Source organism: Heterocephalus glaber, unplaced genomic scaffold (assembly GCF_053883595.1).
Source record: "Heterocephalus glaber isolate CG9 unplaced genomic scaffold, H.glaber_assembly_v1.0 deba00001586, whole genome shotgun sequence".
NCBI lineage: Eukaryota > Metazoa > Chordata > Mammalia > Rodentia > Bathyergidae > Heterocephalus > Heterocephalus glaber.
In genome coordinates this window covers 4,070,391-4,083,017 of record NW_028258364.1, presented here as the reverse complement: position 1 = coordinate 4,083,017, position 12,627 = coordinate 4,070,391, and the positions used below count along the sequence as shown (strand labels likewise).

Here is a 12,627-nt window from a genome sequence, read left to right as displayed (position 1 = left end):
TTTTTCTTTTTTGCAAGGACTTTACAAAGGCTTTTCTACCTTGCCAATAAAAGTGGCACTTGAAACAGAACATTCTCCTGACTAAGGATGTCTATTGAAAATTTTAAAAGCAGTAAAGATAGGCACTGCTACCCTTGGGTTTCTAGATGAATGTGAAGGGACTGGTGAATAGGGTGGAAATGTAAACAAATTGTAGGTATATATGCACATTATGGGAAGATGGTCTTTAACACTGGCAATGAATTACTGATATACTAGAGACTGATAAATGAAGATAAGAAACTGCAAGGGACTATAATATTGATTATGCCCAAAGCAGGCTGTGAAGAGTTAACCCCACAATTGGGTTGTTCATAGAAGTGAGTCTGGCTTAAGCCTGAGTACCAAGGTCAGAGTAACTCATACCCAAATTCTGTTCCCACAACTAATACCTCCTGACTAGAAGGACAATGTTCTAATTACAACCATTTGTCCTTTATGAGCCTTGTTTATATTAATTTCCATAGAAAATGCACATAGCTTGTCTTTATCCCAACTGATTGCCAATAAAAGTCAGTGCCTGGGACTGGCCAGGGCCATTGTCAATTGCACCAGCATTGCTTGTCCTGGCACCCCACTTTCTCTCTCCTAGTTCTGCCTTTTAGTTTTATCTCTCAGGCCTGCATCTTATACTGGGCAGGGTTTTGGAACCTAACTGCAGGGGTCTCCGGTAAGAAACTACAACAGTTAAGCTCACTTTCTGGTAAAATCTTTTATCTTTGATACAGTCCTGAATATTTCAGCTGTTTTTGGGTTTGAGAACAAAAGGCAGTAATAATTATACTAATAGGAGAGGCTTTCTGAATATACCTTTGCTTAACTGTTTCTGCAGATTTAATTTATATTCTAGATTTCCTTCATAAAACACTCTGTCTTCTACTGCAGTGATATTAATCACAGAATGTCTACCATAATTTGACAGGCCAAGTTTGAATTAAACAGTAAGAAAGAAAACTAAGCTGTAAGATCAGAAAATCTGTCTGGAATAATGAGGATGTAAAGTGCACCACCATAAATTGTTTGGTGGGAAAGTTAATTAATATAGTCATTAGTATAGTTAAGCAGTGTGCAAGGTCCTCAGAAAAGAAAAAATAGAATACTACAGGATTCAGAAATCCCACTATGGGTATACAGCCAAAGGAATAAAATTAGTATGTTGAAGAGGTACCTGCAATCTCATGTTCACTGCAGCCTTAAGAACCAAGATATGGAATCAAGTGTCTACTGAAAAATAAATGGAAAAAGAAAATGTGGTAAATACACACAGATGAACACTATTCATTCTTAAAAAGAAAACCAAGGAAATCCTGTCACTTGAGATAAAATGGATGACCCCAGAGGACATAACACATAAGGCACAGAAAGTCGAATGGCATATGATCTCACATATATGTAAGATCTAGAAAAGCTTTTCTAAGATGGTAGTTACCAAAGGCTGGAAGGTGAGATTAGGAAGATGGTAAAAAGACACCAAATTTCAGTTAGAGGGCATATGTTCAAGAGATCCACTGTACAAATAGTGACTAGCTTTAATAGTAACATATTGTATATTTCAACAGTATATATTTAAGTGTTCTCATATTTTAAAAAAGTATGTGAGGTAATATATATTTTAAATACCTTGATTTAGCCATTTCACAGTAAAAAATTATATATATGTCATATCTTGGTACTTCACTGTTCTGAAACTCATCAAATTTCTACTCAACTGAGTTTGACACAAAAATTTTATCCCAGTACTCATCCTTCGTTTGGTACTCAATATGCAAGCTAGCATTTATGGTTTTCTGATTCACTACCCTTTCTCTAACCAAAACAATTTGTTTGGTACTCATAATGACTCTGGGAACCAATTAACGATGAGCACCAAGGTACAACTACATGTCAAAATAGCACGTTTACCAAAAATATACATGATCTTTACTTATCAAAGAGAAAGAGGGAGAGGAAGAGTGGAAGGGATAGAGGGAGAGAAAAAGGGAGGGAGTGTGGAAGGAGGGATAAGAAGGAAGGAAAGAAAGGAAGGAAGGCAGGCAGGAAGGAAATGAGTTAGTGAGGGACTTGGGAGGATTTTAACAGGAAATTGGTTTAGAAAATATTTTCAGTTGAGTTGAAAAGATTAAGGGATGCTGGTGGACCTAAAGTCCAGCAACTGCAGGAAGCTATTTCTACTTAGTAGCCTGAAAGAGTAAGAGGGAGGAGACTTGTTCTCAAAACCTAATAGTAACAAAAGATGCATAGCCAATGCTAAAATTGAGGTTCCAGGACAGGGAGCAATTGGGAAGGCATATCCTGACCTCTTTCTCCCAGTACTTTCTAACCTCCTGTTGATACTCCCCATGGGCTGAACATAATGGAATGGAATCTAGGGCTACACAGTCCACAGGTCACTACAACCACCTTTTCCCTCCTTTTATAGATATTCACATGCAACACTAATAAAAAACAAAAATAGATCTGGAGAGTGAGGAGCAAAACTAGCACAGTGAACTATATAACAATGGCTATTTCTTAGGCTGTTTTATAAGTATCACTTTAGTGGCCTTCTGGAGAATTTTCCTAACCATCTTCAGTGTCTAAATATATTACTCCAAAGACGTTGGTATTTTTCACCCACAACATTATTCATCATTAGCTTTGTGAAGTCTGAAAAAATTTCTAGATGCAGAATCTAGAGGCTAGTTATTTTATGCAGGTTAACTGTCAACAAATAAAAATCTTAGATTATTTAACCAAGTTAGAAGATAGTTATATAATGTGCCTACATGAATCTATTTTTTACAATAGTTTTGCCAGTATGGTCTGGGTTCGTAGTTTGAGATAAGAGGTTCCACTAAAGCTGTTCCTTTCATGTGCTTTTCGTATCATACCTAAGAATCTACTGTCAAATCCAAAATCACTTAAGATTTACCCTAATGTCTCCTAAGATGATCTTAATTTTGTAAATGGTGTGAATGTGGCCATCTTCCCCAGAGTCACAGGATGAAGTAAGTTTGCAAAGTACCATTTGTACCAGCATCTTGGTAATATTAAGTCTTTCAATCCATGAGCATGGGATGTATTTCCATTTATTTAGGTCTTCTTTAATGTCTCTCAAGAATGTTTTATAGTTTTAAGTGTACAGGTATTTTACCTCTTTAGGTAACTTTATTAGGTATTTTATTCTTTTGGATGCTGTAGAAAATGGAGTTATTTTTGAATTTCATTTTTCAGATTGTTTAATATTGGAGTACAGAGCACAACTGAAAGTAATTTGACTGCCACTTAAAAGGAAGGACAAAATAACATTTTGAAGAAACATCTACTACTCTATTACTTTGATCTAGAGTATCTGACACAAAAGTGACCTAGTAGCTAATTTTAAGAATGCTCTGACCTTTCATTCAAGATCTTCTTTCTCATAAGCTCATTTTCTCTTCCCTAACAGAACTTAAGACTCACTGTTTTAGTACTCTATGCTTCCAGGAGGTTGGCAGTTAGGATATGCTTGGTTCAACTGCCTTTTTGTTTTTTGGAGACAGGGTTTTGCTATGCAGTTCAGGCTAGCCTTGAACTCATGGTGGTCCTTCTGCCTCAGCCTCCCTAGTGTTTGGATTACAGGCATGCACCACTCTCAACTACCATATTGAGGTAGACTTTCTTGCGAATTTAGTCCTCCAGTAAGTGAAATATACCAAGGAACCCTAATTTTTCACCCGATTCCATGAGAGAAGCCAAAGAAAAACTCTAGCAAACTTCCCAATACTTTTTTTTTCACAGCAAATAGTGACTTCAGCAACACTTAAAAAAGAATGGGTTAAAAATAACACATCAAAGGGTAAATGACTGTATATCATTAATAGAATTTGCAAGTTGTATCTAAGTTGCACTTGGAGACAGGGATTAAAACTTTCTGTAGTGGTAGAAGGGACAGACAGAACATTAATCTAAAATAATGTATTTAATTTGTTTGAGACACACTTCAGCATATTTTCCTTGCAGCTTTTCATGTTTTTTAATAGCTGTTCATGGGTATCACTTATTAAAGCAGATCTGAATTCCAACTTGCAAACTGAGAGCTGAAGGGCTTTGTAAAATTAATTTAAGGTCCTGACCTTCCACTTGCTCAGCGAAGGTTATGTTATATGAGAATTAAATAAGGATCTATTAAGTTATACAACATTAACCAGGTGTTTTCTTGAGAGTTGCATTCCACTTCATCCAATAAGTAAATGAGAACATAAGAACAGGCACACCTGCAGCAGCATCTCCCTGGTTAACGCCTTTCTGACAGAATCCTTTCAGTTTTAACACCAATACCTCAGGGAACATAGCTCTCTTAGTTCAACATTTTCTAGCTGATGTTTATACAGGAAACAATCTATACTTACATTCCTCAAGCTTAACATAATATTTTAAACAAAAGGTCATATGGGACAAAAGTCTCCAGTTACATTCCAAATATGACTAGTGGAAAGGTCAGATCATGTGTAGACTTTCTGGAAAGCCTTGAGTGTCAACCAAGCAAATGTTCTTTAACAGCTAGATTTGACTGTTAGGTCACTGGGAAGACAAGATTTAAACATTTCCCACTCTAAGATCATAATATGTTATATTTGATATTACATTGTATTTAGTTAGGTTTTTAATTTGTTGGAGATTTTGGGGGCTTGTGGTTAGAATTTTCAAGTAGGATGTCTGATTTCCCAGGATGTTAAGTATAACACAAATGATGGCTAAATAGCAAAAAGGTATTTTAATTTGGTGTGACTATGAAAGTCTTGCCCTATATAGATTATAAAGATGATGATTATAATAATAGTCAACACTTATTGAGTCATTATTTGTCATGTGATTTATAAACATCATTTTAGATAAACTTCATAATCTATGAAGTATGTACATCATTTTAGATAAACTTTATAATCTATGAAGTATGTACTATCACAATTTTACATATCAGATAATATTGCCAGGGTAAGACAGCTACTAAGTTGAGATGGCATCTGAATGAAGACTATCTGATTCTGAAGTTCAGAGTCTAATAAACATCACCAAATTATTTATACATAACTCTACTATCTCATATTCTGGAAAATTATAATTTTGACTAAGAACTAAAGAAACACAAATAAAAATAAAATTAAAAACTAGAAAGCAAATTTTATAATCTGATAAAGAAAATGCCCTGGCATATTTTTTTTCTGATATATAACTCAATGAACTTTAAATTAATTTAAAACATAAAGTCAATTCCTTGACAGTTCTTTGCCTAATGACACCAGGAGTGTTGATAAAATATTTAACTACCCATTTTTCATATGCAGGGGAGGAAGGCGGAGCACTGATTTGGAGTGATTGTGAATTTCCATGATACATACATTTCTACCATGGCTCCTTATTGTTTAAAAACTGACTTGCACCATTTCTAAAAGTTTAAAAGTGGCCCTTGCAAACTGAAAAGAACCAGTTCAAGCACATCACTGGGTCCAATTCAATATGCATCCAAGTCAATATAAAGTTTTACTTGAAAAACAGCTTTAGGTAATGATTACTGTGTCACATAAAATCAGATGAGATGTTCATGACTGTAACGTGATATAACTCACATAAGCTAAGAAATGAAGATTTTATGTTTCTGTAAGCAAAAGATTCTATTTAAGAGGACAAGAAGCCAAGCTACAGACAAAAAGAAAATATTTTAAAAAACCCATATCCAACATAGGATGCATGTTTAGAATGTATGAAAAACTGTAAAAATACAACAGTAAAATAATAAACAATTCAATTAGAAAATGGGAAAAAGACAAGAAGAGACATTTCTCCAAAGAATACAGATAGCAAATAAGCATGTGAAAAAGTTTGACATTCAATAACCATTAGGGAAATGCAAATTAAAACCATAGTGAGAAATAACTACATACCCATTAGAACACCAAATGCTCACAAGGATGTAGAGGAACTGGATTCTTTATATATTACTGGTGGGGATATAAAGTGATATAGTTTACTCTGGAAGGTTGTTCGGCAGTTGCTTTTTTTTCTTTTTTAAACAGAAATAAAATGAATTAATCATGTGCAGTAGGGAGAATACCTCCTAACCCCATCAAGATGTCTGTATCCTAATCCACAGAACCAGGGAATATGTTACCTTAAGTGGCAAAGGGGAATTAAGGTTGCAGATGGAATTACTGTTGTTTATAAACTGACTGTAAAATAGGGAGATTATCCTAGATTATTTTTGTGGGCCCAGTATAAGGGCAAGATTTACATTATATAATATTATATAAGGATTAAAAGTAGAAGAGGGAGAAAAATGAAAGTCAGAGGAAGACGTGACTATGAAAGAAAAGCAGAGAGAGATGCAACATTGCTGGCTTTGAAGATGATGAAGGGGCCGGCCACAAGCCAAGAAAAATGGGAAAAGGCAAGGAACTGAATTTTCTCCTAAAGCCTCCAGAAAATTATACAGTCCTGACAACACCTTGATTTTAGCCCAATGAGACCGATGTTGGATTTCTAACCAACATAACTATAAAATAATAAACGTGTTGTTTAAACTCTTAGTCTTGTAGTGATTTGTTACAGCAGCAGTAGAATTTAATACCGTGTGATTCAGCAATTACATGTTTGGTATTCATCTCAAAGAAATGCAAACTTATTGTCACACAAAAACCTAAGAAGATTACATACTAAAGACAGGATTATATTTACGTGACATTTTTGAAATGACAAAATGGTATAGATGGACACAAGACTACTAATTGCTAGGGAAAAGATACAAGAAGAAAGGAGTATTCAACTATGTATGAAGGAGTACATGAGAGAGTTTCTTTATAGTGTTTTTTTTTGTACCGAGGATCAAACTTGGGTTCTTGTGCTTGCGAGCCAGGTGGTAGGACCACTGAGCTAAATCCCCAGCCCCTCTTTATAGTGAACTAAGATGCAATCCCCTATCCTAGTAGTAGCAATTAAATTAAACTATAATTGGGGTCAAATTACACTGACCTACACACACAGATGTTCACACACAAACAGACATTAAAAAACTAGTGAAAACTGAATAAGGTCTTTAGTTGATTTATACTGTTGTACCAATGGCAGGATCTGGTTTTGATACTGTTCTACTGACATATAAGATATCAGCATGGAGGGGCATGAGTGAAAGGTTTATGAGATTCTGTATACTGTATTACTTTTTTCAACTTGGTGTGAGTCTACGGTTATGCCAAAATAAAAAGTTAAGGTTATTGTGCCTCTTCATGATAGCCTACTCTACACTGTAGGGTATATTTTAATTTTTTTCTTCCCATTTTACTCAGCCCAAACTTGCTCTGCAGAGCCCATTCTTTCCCCCATCTTTCTGTTTTCTTCCTACTTTCAATAAATGTGAAACTTTGCAACTGTTGAAAAAATTAAAAAATAAGGAAGAGCCAGGGATTTAGTTCAGTGGTTTCGCCGGCTGCTGTGTAAGCACAAGAACCTGAGTTTGATCCTCAGTACCAAAAAAGAAAAAAAAAAAAGAATCTGAGCACAAAATTAGTGTATTAAAATAGATACGTAACACACAAGATACCATCTTTTTGAATTTCTGCTTTATATGTTTTTTGGTTTGTTTTTGTGGCTCTGGGTATTAAATCCAGGGTCTCATGCATGCTAAGCAAACACTCTACCACTGAGCTATAACTTGTGCCCATATTTATATGTTTTCATGTATGTTGTATAATGTACCAACATATAATTTGTAAATTAGAAAAATAAGCAAGTGTATATTGGTGGCACATGATAAAAAGTATTTATAGGTGTATGTAATCAAAAGTTGAGGCTACTGGTCTTTCTTAAACAGTACTTACTTCTCTTTCTTAAACAGTAAAAAATGTAATATTTTCACTAGAACATTAATCCCAACACTAAAATCTAAAAGCAAAATATACCACAAATTTTTAAAATGATAGGCAAAACTGTAATAAAGCATTAGCAACTCCAGAAATTTTTAATACTTCTTCCCAGGAAAAGTATTAGCAATCTTATTATATTTTCACTTTTTAATCAGCCAAAAAAGTACTTTCATCAAAATTATACCTATTATTAATATTACTATATGACTTTACATATTTTCATATTCATTCTTTTTTAGATAATTTGTTTCTCAGAATTAGTCCTGAAAATAGTTTTGGAGGTATGAAGAACACACAAAACTAACTTTTACTCCACAAAGAAAGTTTACTCTACAAAACATCATTAACTGAAAACAATTAGCAAATTTAAACTTATATATTTGTAGCATATTTCTAACAAAACAGATCCCTTATTCAACCAGTGAATCAGTGGTTTTATTGTTTTTCTGAAAAAGTACAATTTGTGATTTTGCAGTAGAACCTATAAAATATAAACTGTTGTTAAATACTACCAATCCAGTCTGTAGACTCTTATCTCCATATTTGTCAATTTGTGAGGTATTATCTAAAGAATAAATTTAGTATGAGAATGTATGTTAGATGAACTTATACAAAGTATTTGAAACATTTAGTCATTTTCTCAAATACAACAATGTTCACACTATAGCTACACTGGTATTCCCTGATATGGTAAAGAAAATATGGCAAGAAGGTAAAATGTCAAATTTATCTTCCTTTTTTTTTCTTCGTGAGCTTGTGTTATTAAAGTTAACTCACTATTCTTTCACTATGAATTAATAATCTTCCTCTCAGCATACTTGGCTTTCTAAACCACATTTTTAAAAAAAGTTTTACTTTGAAGATACAGCATTCACCATAAAAAACATGATTCAAAATCATGGAATGAGAAACTCATGTGAGGACACTGTATCTTATTATTATACCAAAACTGAAAGCCAATGATTTATTTACTTTTTGAAAGTAACTTACACCTTGTCACAGCTACCTTGCCTTGGAGAGGTTAAAAAGTTGTCCAAGTTCCAAGCAGCAAAAGGGCAGCCTCTAAATTGCCAAAATGCAACATGCTTGGACAAGAACTTTCTTTTTACATGAAGTAACAGGCTTGCTCTCTCGGTGCAACCAAAGTCAAACAATGAAAGGAGCCACTGCAAACCACAATCAAGGACAAACTGGGGGTCAACCTTGTGGCAGGCAGAGGAGCATTCCCAACTGGGTAACCATAGGCAAATGTGTTTTCTCTTCAAAGAAGTGTTTTAACAGATTACATATGCAGCAGCCCCTCAGGTATTCCCAGCTATGTCAACTTACTATCTTAAAGATAGTTAAAAATATGCACTGATAAGTAGCACAAATTGCTGTTAGGAACACAAAATTCCCTTAGGCTTCCAGGATGATGTACAGGAAGACTAAAGAAAATTAATGCAACTTCTCTAATGACTCTGAGTACCATCTGAAATTATTACTGTAGAAAATATTCACATAGAGAATATGGACTTTGCTTTTGGAATAACCAGCATTAGTGTTTTATTTATTCATTCAATTGCCATAACTAGTTGTACCTCAAACAGCAAAAAAACCAAGATCCTATTAACAGCACATACCATATGAAAGTCTTTAAAGTTTAGAAGAAATAATGGTCACATCTGGAAAAATATTATGTGCCCTTTCTGTGTGTATGAAATGGTCAGGAAAATTCTATTAAGTCACTATTAAAGGAATGTGATCACCTTATGTGAAAGAGGTACTCTTCATTTTAGATAAACAAAGCCTGCTGGTACCTGTACAGAGGAGCTGGGGTGGTGAAATTAATCAGTATTTCCAGGTTAGGAAGGAGTGTTGGTTTTTGTTCTGGTCAGACTGGCTGTCGCTACCAATAAAGACAGAAGAGTTACTGGAGTGATGCTCTACCTCTGGTGACCAAGGGACACAGAGACAGGAGAACCAGAGGAAATCTTATTCCTAATGACATGCAGATCACCTCAAAAAGAAAGCTGTTATCAGGGCTTTGTTTTGTTTTTCTATTCATAGAGGATTAAGATGTTTATCTTAATAAGGTATGTTGCTAAGCTTGAATTTTATATCACTTTTGTAATCTAGATTTTAAAAACATAATTGTACATCTTCACATAGTAAAGTAGTAATCCCTCTCTTCACATGCATTGTATTTTGAAATATCTAATATGTACTGATGTCCTCTCATCTAATAAGTATTAACTCTGAATTGAATCTGACATGTTTTATGAAAGCTTTAGATAATTTATTTTAGTATTAGGGGAAAACCCCCAAAATTTCAAATTCATAACACTGATCTCATGAAACTTTATGTTAAATTTTGGGGGACATCTTATCAATAAACTAGTTTCAATTAGTTTAGACTGCATTATGAGGATAACAACTGTGAGAAAATGGAACATTTTGGGTCAAATCTTCCCTGAATAATACAAAATGGTGATACCTTTATTTGATTTTTACTTGACTAACTGGCATGATTTAGTGATGAGAAATATGTTAAATGTTTATGCACTTATTTTCTCAAATTGTTCACTCAAGTCACCATATGATGCTCTAAAAACCAAGAAGCTAATGAATTAATGAGGAAATGAATGAAAGGATCAGGAAGCAATAAAGTACTTGTCTTTGACTTATTTTCCCTTTAGCAGTAATAATATTATGAGGTATCCTGAAAGAAAATTGGATAGTAATGAAGAATATTTTTCTAATTATAAAATTTCATGTTGAGTCATGCACTGATCATACATTTTGAATTAAATATTAAAAATATTATTTTAAAATCCAAGTACAGTAATTGAACTTCTGATCAAAATGCAACAAAAATTCTATCTGTATCCTTTTATTTCCTTAGAGAGAAATATGTTTTGAAAGAGGCTCAATCTTAGTGCGGTATTTTTCCAAAGAAAAAGTACCGTTAAAAATAAAATAGAGGATTCAGTGAATTTTTTCTCCAGTTCTTATATTGAAGCTTTCTTTCTTCCTGCTAATATTACTCTTTCTTATGGCAGGCAAGTAAATGACTGCAGTCATTTTAAATTGTTGCTTGATAAAGGCTTATGACTCAATAAGTACAGAGAATTACTTTCTTGCCCTAGGAAACAGTGAAAACTGAGAACTGATAAAAGAATACTTGCTTTATCACATTATACCTTTTCTCTCAATACACAGGGACATTAGTTCTAATGCCATTAAGTCTATTTTTCTTCCTTTAGATTTTAAAGCCTTCTTGGCTTAAAACTTTAGCTTATGTGTAGTCTGTTTTCAGGAACGACGGAAATGGATTATATATATATATGTGTGTGTGTATATATATATACATATACACATATATATATATCTTTTTCTTATTTCTGTTAAGTGATGACATTTCTATACTTGCATTTTTTGAGGCACATTTGAAAGATGCCAAATTTTAAGTTTTAATGAAAACACAATTCTGTATTTTATACTTTTTCACATTTTGATTAAGAAACAAAAATAACACTACATATTAGATGTTAAGATCGATCATTGCTTTTACTCTGATCTAGCAAATTTCTCTGGTAATTATATACCAAAGAACATTTTTGTGACTGGTTTCAGTCTTATTAAACACTTTAAAATGTTAAATCACATTGGCTACTAGTGAATATTATGCTTCTCTCTTATCTGTGGTGCTTTAATAAGAAACCTGTTATTCTAACATTCAACACCTTACAGTTTATTAGGAGTAATCTATAATAATTTATCTACAACTTTATATTCTGTGTTTTATACCATAGGTCAAAAATTAAGTGGGTAAATACATAAAATCTTACATATTAGAGGTGTTTAAAAACAAACATTAAGAATTATATTTTTAATTTCCTAGATGTTTTTTGAGTGCACTAAAATCTGGAGTATTTCCCTTAATCTTGATAACACTAAAAATATTAATGTGTACTTGCACTGACAACGGCTTTATTGAAAATCAGTGTCAGACAGTTTAGCTTTAATACTTCAAGGTAGATTGGTTTGGGTTAATCAGCAAAGTTTATAATTCTCAAAAAATCATGTTTCAGGAAAATTTTACTAAAAGATTCAGGTTTCCAATACCTCTTATATTCATGTGGAATTTAATGGGATTCTCAGAAGAATTAAAGGTATTTAATGATCGATCAAGGAAAACATAAAAATAAATGAACAATGTATTTTTTCAGGCAAAAGCTAGACTTATTTATTCACAGGAGTACCTTAGATACATAAAGCAAATATTATTGTAACTTATGTTTAAAGTTAGTGCTGAATATTTAAAAATGTTTATTTGATAGACAGACCTAATCAACAGTAGCACATAAAACTAGGCTTGTATTTAAGAAAAAAATGCACATATTTAATTAAAATTAGACTGAGTTCAAAATTAAGGATAAAGGAATTGAATTTTATAGATAGAAATAAACAATAAAGAATGCAAGCTTCAGTGCTAGGTAGTTATATTTCTGACAATGGAGGTCCAAACCATTTGTACAAACACTCTTGCTCAGGATAATAAAAAAAAAGGGAAAAAATGTAATTAAAGGAATCAGAGAACAAGTAATGAATGGCATTAGGATCTAGCAGAAGGAAGAGGACCACAGAGATGAGTTCTACATTTAGGGCAGTTTTTCACTTGGGATCAGCTTTAATTCCTGGAAAAAACTAATGAGGTACAGGAAGCTAG

At 33.3% G+C, this 12,627-nt stretch overlaps 1 protein-coding gene across 10 annotated transcripts in view; it reads right to left on the bottom strand.

Moving 5' to 3' along the window:
- The window catches only part of Afg2a (AAA ATPase AFG2A), a 360,481-nt gene that overhangs the window by 168,463 nt on the left and 179,391 nt on the right, over positions 1-12,627 (bottom strand). The window contains exon 15 of one of the 10 annotated variants that reach the window (XR_015443936.1): positions 1,208-1,263. The exons of the other annotated variants lie outside the window; for them this stretch is intronic. The gene's annotated coding sequence lies outside the window, so the exon portion shown is untranslated. The remainder of the gene's footprint in view (positions 1-1,207; positions 1,264-12,627) is intronic. 10 annotated transcript variants of the gene reach the window in all.